The sequence below is a fragment of the Dama dama genome, chromosome 16, assembly GCF_033118175.1.
Source record: "Dama dama isolate Ldn47 chromosome 16, ASM3311817v1, whole genome shotgun sequence".
Taxonomy (NCBI): domain Eukaryota; kingdom Metazoa; phylum Chordata; class Mammalia; order Artiodactyla; family Cervidae; genus Dama; species Dama dama.
In genome coordinates this window covers 13057216-13066060 of record NC_083696.1, presented here as the reverse complement: position 1 = coordinate 13066060, position 8845 = coordinate 13057216, and the positions used below count along the sequence as shown (strand labels likewise).

The 8845-nt window shown below is 45.7% G+C and overlaps 1 pseudogene; it reads right to left on the bottom strand.

Moving 5' to 3' along the window:
* Positions 1 to 5682: 5682 nt before the first annotated feature.
* On the bottom strand, positions 5683 to 6870 carry LOC133071014 (surfeit locus protein 6-like; annotated as a pseudogene).
* Positions 6871 to 8845: the final 1975 nt, after the last annotated feature.

Below are 8845 nucleotides of genomic sequence, written 5' to 3'. Positions count from 1 at the left end.
TTTGCTTTCTGAGGAAAGGAAAAATCTCAGAGAGAAGCCATGTTTGTGTTTGCATTGTTCTCTGCCTTCTCCCCAGTCTCCCATTTTCATGGTAAGAAAAATAAGCCCTGCCCTTTGAGAAGATGAAACAGGTTCAAGACTTCTTAGCCAATTCTCCCTTGATAACAACTTACTGATTTCTGTTAGACTTTTCTCAGGTTATATAAACCAACCACCTTGAATGCTGACTTGGGGTAAGCAGAATAAACCAAAGGAAAAGCCAGTTAGAATGTATTAGTGAGGCATTTGTTCTTAGAAAAATCACAGTTGGTCTTTGTAATGCAGAGAAAGGCCACAGCACCATCACCTGGGCAAGGGTTCCAACCTTTAGCATGACTTTAGTCCTAATAGTCTTAATAGATTGCAATGATCCAAAGTCATCCTCTGTATTTCCAGCCTGGTTCCAGCTTTTTCTGTCAGTTGTACCTATAGAAAATGAAAAAAAAATGCAACTGATTCATAATGTAAAGATTACTTTGTTCTTAGAGATTTTTGGATCTGATTTTAAAATCCCAGAAGCTAGTGCTGCCTTTTGAAACAGCACATTGCTTGACACAAGGTTTAAGTTCACTTTGGTAGCCAAGAAAGAACCTAACACTCCAAGTTCTTTCTGAAATGTCCTCAAAGCCTTCCTAAGAACAGAGAAATGCTCTCCCAATCCTCCCTCCCCCAAATCATTGCATTTTCTTTCAGTTTACCACTTTATACAGTGATCAAATTATGTAGTGACCATTTTTGTATACCAGTCCATAGGACTGGAAAAGGTCAGTTTTCATTCCAATCCCAAAGAAAGGCAATGCCAAAGAATGCTTGAACTACCACACAATTGCACTCATCTCACACACTAGTAAAGTAATGCTCAAAATTCTCTAAGCCAGGCTTTAGCAATACGTGAACTGTGAACTTCCAGATGTTCAAGCTGGTTTTAGAAAAGGCAGAGGAACCAGAGATCAAATTGCCAACATCCACTGGATCATTGAAAAAGCAAGAGAGCTCCAGAAAAACACCTATTTCTGCTTTATTGACTATGCCAAAGCCTTCGACTGTGTGGATCACAATAAACTGTGGAAAATTCTGAAAGAGATGGGAATCCCAGACCACCTGACCTGCCTCTTGAGAAACCTGTATGCAGGTCAGGAAGCAACAGTTAGAACTGGACATGGAACAACAGACTGGTTCCAAATAGGAAAAGGAGTACATCCAAGCTGTATATTGTCACCCTGCTTATTTAACTTATATGCAGAGTACATCATGAGAAACGCTGGGCTGGAGGAAGCACAAGCTGGAATCAAGATTGCCAGGAGAAATATCAATAACCTCAGATATACAGATGACACCACCCTTATGGCAGAAAGTGAAGAAGAACTAAAGAGCCTCTTGATGAAAGTGAAAGAGGAGAGTGAAAAAGCTGGCTTAAAGCTCAACATTCAGAAAACTAAGATCATGGCATGCAGTCCCATAACTTCATGGGAAACAGAAGGGGAAACAGTGGAAACAGTGGCAGACTTTATTTGGGGGGGGGGGGGCTCCAAAATCACTGCAGATGGTGACTGCAGCCATGAAATTAAAAGACGCATACTCCCTGGAAGAAAAGTTATGACCAACCTAGACAGCATATTAAAAAACAGAGATATTACTTTGCCAACAAAGGTCTGTCTAGTCAAGGCTATGGTTTTTCCAGTAGTCATGTATGGATGTGAGAATTGGATTATAAAGAAAGCTGAGCACCGAAGAATTGATGCTTTTGAACTGTGGTGTTGGAGAAGACTCTTGAGAGTCCCTTGGACTGCAAGGAGATCCAACCAGTCGATCCTAAGGGATATCAGTCCTGGGTGTTTATTAGAAGGACTGATGATGAAGTTGAAACTCCAATACTTTGGCCAGCTTATGCGAAGAACTGACTCATTTGAAAAGACCCTGATGCTGGGAAAGATTGAGGGCAGGAGGAGAAGAGGACAACAGAAGATGAGATGGTTGGATGGCATCACCGACTCGATGGACATGAGTTTGGGTAAACTCCGGGAGTTGGTGTTGGACAGGGAGGCCTGGCATGTTGTGGTCTATGGGATCTCAAAGAGTCGGGCAGGACTGAGCGATTGAACTGAACTGATGACAGTGTTTATGGCAGGGACCGCTAATGAAACAACAGGTAGGACATGGACCAGTTTCAACTTATCTTGCTTTTAAAAAACAGGCTGTTGATGAGTGAAACCTGGTCATTTTACAGCAACATCACTGTGCATGTGCAACATGGAAACCTGTGTGTCCAGGGTGAGCCTGGAACCCAGTATCTTCAGTCTCCCGAATTCAAGGTGTAGAAATGTTGCCACCAGAGCTCGTTATGAAGTGAGAAGTCCTTCAGTAAAGCAAATCCAGCTTCCAGCTGCAAAAGTAACTTATCATCTATCTACTGATTCAAGACTAACCCATCAGCTTCCATTTCACTCTTCAGTTTCACCCTGAACCCTGGATCTGGGAGGCAGATTTGAGCCCTGACTCCTGTGGGCTTGAGGGTCGACCTGGCAATAAAGTTCTTTCTTTTCTCAAAAACCAGTGCCAGAGTACTGGCTTCCCTGCACCATGGGCAGTGAGCTTTCACCACGTAACATTAATCTCTGGCTTGCAATATGTTTCTATTAATAATGGTACCACTAAGCCTAGTAGATACCAGGTGTTCAATAGATATTTGCTAAATAAATCTTATGTAATATCCCTGCTTAAAAACTCCCAAAGCCTTCCTATAAAATTTCAGCTTCCTCCTGACTCAAGTATTTAATTAAAAATTATTCTGTGTAGCTTGGAGCTGAGGGATTCAAAGACTATCCTTGGGTCTATGACCTAGGTTTTCTTTATTAGCCCTAAAAACTTAGAGTATCTGCTAAGATTAGGAAGGCTTCACCACTTCATGTCCTCATTAGCTTTTCCTCGGACTGTTATTATAGTTTCTTATCTGTTCTCCTTGCCTCCTGATTCTCCCTCATTTTAATCATTCATGATCACCCTCTCCTGAGCTCAGGACCAGCCACATAATTTGAAGGTTCCAGTGCAAAATGAAAATGCAGGTCCCCAGGGACTTCCCTGGAGGTCCAGTGGTGAAGACTTCACCTTCTAACGCATGGGGTGTGGATTTGATCCTTGGTTGGGGAGCTAAAAATTCACATACCTCATAGCCAAAAAAACTGAAACATAACACAGAAGTAATATTGTAACAAATCCAATAATGGCTTAAAAAATGGTCCACACCTAAAAAAAAAAAGGAAGAAAAATGCAGGGTCCCTTATTCAAAATCACTCAACAAGCACAGGACCCCTCTGTGATTGGGGTCCAAGGTGCCAGCAGAGTTTGCACACATGTAAAGCCAATCTTGCCTGAATTCAGTCTTCTAAGGCACAGTGTCAGTCACAATAAGTCCTTTTTCAAAAACTTTCAGGGACTTCACATTGTCTAGAGTTGTGATTATAGAGACTTAAATAAATTCTGATCCCAGTCAGCTCTTCCCACTTTCTTTCCTAGAATTCCTCTTTATATGCCCTGTGTGTGTGTGTGCTTGCATGCGTTGTCAGTCGCTTCAGTCATTTGTGACCCCATGGACTATAGCCCACCAGGCTCCTCTGTTCACGGGATTCTCCAGGCAAGAATACTGGAATGGGTTGCCATGCCTTCCTCCAGAGGATCTTCCCAATCCAGGGACTGAAACTGCATCTCCTGCATTGCAGGTGGATTCTTAACCCACTGAGCCACTTGGGAAACCCTTATTTACCTATACTTTTCCCAAATAGAACGACTTAACTCTTGTCCAGAGGTATCCTCTCCTATCTCCATGCCTTATTTGTTGTATCGATCCCATTACTTAGTGGGCTTTTCCTCCTGCTTCGATCATCACAAATCCCATGTGAAGTCTTCTTGGATCCTTTCATTTAAGAACTCTTTCCTCCCTCTGAGTTTCCAATATCATTTTAGCAGAATTCTCTTTTGTCCTTTCACTCGTTAATGAACTCCCAAGACTGAGCTCAGTGCTGTGGAAGGTACAAAGATGAGCACTGTCTGAATAAGAAAGATGATCTTGGCGGAAGGTTAAAGGCAGAGGTTTAAAGTAGAGAAAATAGGCAGTGCAAAGGCCCTACGGTAGCATGAGCTTGGAGGAAGAGAAAAAAAAGACCAGAGTGGGCAGAGCAAAATGTGCATAGAGAGAAATATGAGATGAATGAGAGGAGGTGAGCCAGTTTTTATTCTAAATGTGAAGGGATGCCTTTGGGGGATGGGAAGGTTGGGTTTAAACAGAGGAGGAATGACTTGAATTCTTTACTTTGTGGATACTGACCTGTGAGGTGGCAAAGCTGGAGATAAGGTGATATGAGGTGGCAATAGCCCAGGTGAGAAGTTTTTTGTTTTTTTTTTAAAGCCTACCTATATAGTGCTTTTTTTGCAGTGTCTTTGCTGTGTCCGACACATTTTAATGCATAACATCTTCATTATCTTTTGGTCCCAAATACTCTGACATCCATTAGGGATTATTCTTTGACCCACAGGTAATTTAGAAGCATGTGTCTAAACTTCCGAACAGGAAACTTTAACAATTACCGCTTAAGTTTTTAAATTGTGCTGTGACCAGGTAATAAACTTTGTATGACATTGACACTTTGAAATATGACTTGTTTTACAAACTTTGAGAGTTTCCCCCACTGTTCCACGTGTACTTGAAGTACATACTATTTTCGGATGCTGTCCTGTGTGTCCATCAGATCAAGCTTATAACTGCTTTCATCCTAACCTTCCATAGCCATCCGATTTTTATCTGTTTGTGTACCGATTCCTAAAAGAGATGTTAAAAATCTCCCACTTTGGTTTGTGACTTGATTTCTCCTTGTAATTGTGTCAGTTTCTGCTAGACAGACCTGGTGCACAGATTTCCACCTTCCAGGTGATTTGAACCCCTTTTCATCACGTGGTGATATTCCTTCTCTTTAGCAGTGCCTTTTATTTTAAAATTGACTTCATCTTCTAATACAGCCAACACCAGCTTCCTTTTGGTTACCATCTGTTTCTTAACTGGAATTTAGTCAAAAGAATTTTATTAACAGGTTTAAAAAAATAATTTACATACCATAAAATTCACCTGGCTGCCTGTGAGCTGGGACTTAACTCTGCCTCTGTGTATCCTCCATTCACCTGACTGAGTCGGAGGTTTTTCTCTCCCACCTCCTTCTAGATTGACACTGTCCATCCCACTTCATATTTCTTCCTCCTAGTTTGACTGTTTCTATCTTCTGTTGTTATTTTAGGATTTTAAATGTGCATGCTTATCTTAAATTCTAATCTTTACTCATCTTGCAAATAAACTTAGAATAATTCAATTCCAGGCAACCTGAGGATGGCCCCGCCTTCTCCCAGTTACCGGAGACCAGCAATTCCACCTTCGGTTCTGGCTTCAGGCGCTGTTTTTTGTCCTTTTCAAGTGAGTTTGGGGCTGACACAGCAGCCCCAAAGGCCATTCCCTTCCTGCTCCTGTGAACTCGGGAGATAAGGAGGGGGTCAGTGAAGCCCGCCCCTCCCTACCTGGCGCCCACCCCTCCTCACCGCTCCCTCGTCCTCCACCCTGCAACTTTCAGGGAGCGTTCAGGCCTCAAGAGAGGAGCCTGGAGTCTAGGTGTGGATCAGCCCTTCCCCAGATCGGAAGGCTCTTCTGCCCACGCGGCCTGAGCCCTGGACAAGTCGGTGAGCGGAGTGTGACAGCGTCCGCTCTCCACCCAGAGCCAGAGCCTGCCTTGGGTAGAGCATCGGGACCCTCAGGCCAGGCCGGTCTCCAGAACCAGGGTGCAGGGTGCGGCCCTCCTCCAGGCGCCCCTCGGCCTTGGCCGCCTGCTTCTTGCGCAGGGTCTGCCGCCATCGGTCGGGCAGCAGCATCTTCCCCACCCCGTGGGCCGCGGGCCCTGCGCTTCTCCCACGTGCGCCCGCGCTGCCCCCGCCGCTTCTCCTGGCACTCCAGGGCCTCCGGCTGCAGGCGCTGGCTGTCGAGGGTCTTCACGCCTTTGGCCTTGGACAGCAGGTTCGTCCCTGCATCTTGGCCTGAAGCTCCCGGCCCTGGGCCGCGTCCCCGTCCGGCCGCTGCTCCAGCCCATCAGCCCCTTCACCTTCTGCCTCCTCTCCTTCCTGCGCTGCGCCTTGCAGGCCTGCTCCTCTTATTGACTCCCCTCTACCTTAGTGAAGAGCCGCCCGGCTGGCCTGGAACCTCAGGGGGCCCCTTGGAGACCTTGGCGGCTTTCTCCTTCATCCCCGGCTCCCTCCGGATCCGCTACTTCCGGTCCCACTCCTTCTTCCTCAGCTTCCTCCAGCATCTTTTCTCCAAAGAGGTGGGAGACAGCTTCCTGGCGTTGCCCTGGCTGCGTGCCTTCCCTATGTTCTGCAGGCGCTGTCGCAGGACGTTCACGGCAAATGAAGAGTCAGTCGCTGGGGCCAGGCCATCCGCAGGGGCCGCAATGGAGCTGAAGGCCGCCGCCTCCTCTTTCACTGCCACTGACATCCTGCCCTGAGGCTTCTCCACAGGGACCCGCTCCTGGGATTTCTAATGCGCTTTCTTCCCCTTCTGTTTTGGGGGTCCAGCAGTTTCTGAAACTTGAGTTTTGCCCGCCGAGTTGTGCGTCTGGGACTCGGGACTGGGCAGGGAGCAGATCTTCTTGTCCAGGCTCTGCAGCTAGGCTTCCAAGTAAGCCCTGGCTGGAGGCTCGGGGTCCTACTGGGGGAAGGAGGGCCGGGGTGCAGCGTCCTGGGCCGGTCCTAGCAGTCTGCAACACACGCAGGGCCCCCCAAACCCTCGGTCTGCACTACCTTCATCTACCCAGCTGCACTTGCCAGAAACCCCCCACGTGAGAATTGATGGTGGCTTGAATTAGGGCAGAAGTGGCTTGATCACCTGGATGATTGTCGGTGCTGTTCTTGAGGATAAAAGAGATTAGGAGAGGTGCAAGTTTGGAGGGATGTTGCAGAGAAATTCTGTCAAGCGGAACGAGAAGGTCTGGATGGACAATAAAGGGTTAATCTTTCCCCCAAAGAGGTTTGGCCTTTGCCCTTGGCTACTGGGAGGTAACCTCTAAGACCTCGGAAAATCTTGCCTTGATTTGTTTAACCTGGGGACCTTTGGCCAAGCCAGATAGCCTGTGCTAGCAGTGTGATTTATAGGAAGGGTCCTTGGGTCATGTAGTATGTATCTGACCTCTTGAGACTAAGGTTGACGGCATGACCAGTCAGCCATGGTTATGTGACTGAGCCCCAGTAAAAACTCTAGATACCAAGGCTTGGGTGAGCTTATCTGGTTGGTACTGACTCGTGTGTATCGTCTCACACATTGCAGCTGTTGAGAAATCAAGTGTGCATAACTCCACAGGGAGAAGACAACTAGAGGTCCCATGCTTTGGGCTCTCCTGGACCCTTCTCCATGTCCCTTTTCCCCTAGCTGCTTTTAATTTCTGTCCCTCTTCTGTCTTAAACCATAACTGTGAGTATAGCCACTTTTGGTGAGCTTTCTGAGTCCTTCCAGCGAATTGTCAAACCATAGAGTGATCACGGGAACCCTCTAACTTGAGATTGGTGACAGAGGTAAAGATGGTCTTGTAGACACCCGAACATTTCAATGAGGGTATGTATGAATTTAACAAAGAGAAGCACTGGATGACTCAGGTCTTAACTCCATTCGTCAACTGTGTCCAGCTCCATCACAGTCCCTGCAGATGGCCCAGCCCAAGAGCCTGGCTCTTTATTCACCGTGGATGTTCTGCTGGCAACACCTGCATGAGAAGATAGAGGAGGCATGCAGCCAGGGCAATGCCAAGAAGCTGAGGAGTGAAAAGAGGAGAAAGTACCTTGTTGTCTCTTGACCAGTGTCTTAGAGGATTTCTCTTTTCCTTTTTGCCAGGGTCTCATTAAGAAGAATCTACTGTCTTCTGGTCAGAGAGCTGCCTACAAGTGTAACCTGGAGAGACAGCAAAGAAAGGAAATGCCTTTAGTCATTGTGCATAATGAAATCTGTGGGAAGAAATAACACCCTCAATATGTCAGCCACAAATATGGTTTCTGTCTAATTGAATCCATTCGTCATTACATTAAAAAAGAAGCTGATGCAATTGAAAAGTAAGTTCAATTAATCCATCCTCTCACAATAACAGTTTGTGTGTGTGTGTATTGATGTGAATCTCATCATAAAGAAAATATAAACCCTGGCTTCAGGCACATGAAGGTTCATTTCCTATGGCAGCCTCCTTGCATACTGCTGATAGTTACAGCATGTGGAATTACTTATAACTAAAGCCTCTGACTGAAAATGTGGAGGTAACACTCGATTTATCATCCTCTGAGATTTAAAAGTTCTTTAGAACACAAGCCAATAACAATTTCTATTTTAACAAATCAGTAAGTATCTCTTCATGGACTAAATGACTTTCCCATTTGGCACCTCTCAAAACCCTTCCGCCGCCCCCCCACCCCCACCTCCTGGTGGCTAAAGAGGTTGCCGTATATGTGCTGGATATAGGCAGCTTGGAAGAGTGTGTCTTATTTTACAGACTCTAGCATGGTTAGCAAGACTAATTGTTCAAAACTGTGAAGAACAGACATTCGTTCCTTGATAGCTCAGCTTAGATCAGTATTGCATTGGTTATCTATTGCTGTATAGCAAGTTACCCCAAATTTAATGGCTTAAAATGATACACAGTTATTAATACTCACAGTTTCTGTGGTCAGGGGTTGGGCATAGTTTAGCTGATTCCTTTGTTTCAGGGTTTCTTACAAGACTGAAATAAACTTGCTAGCTGAG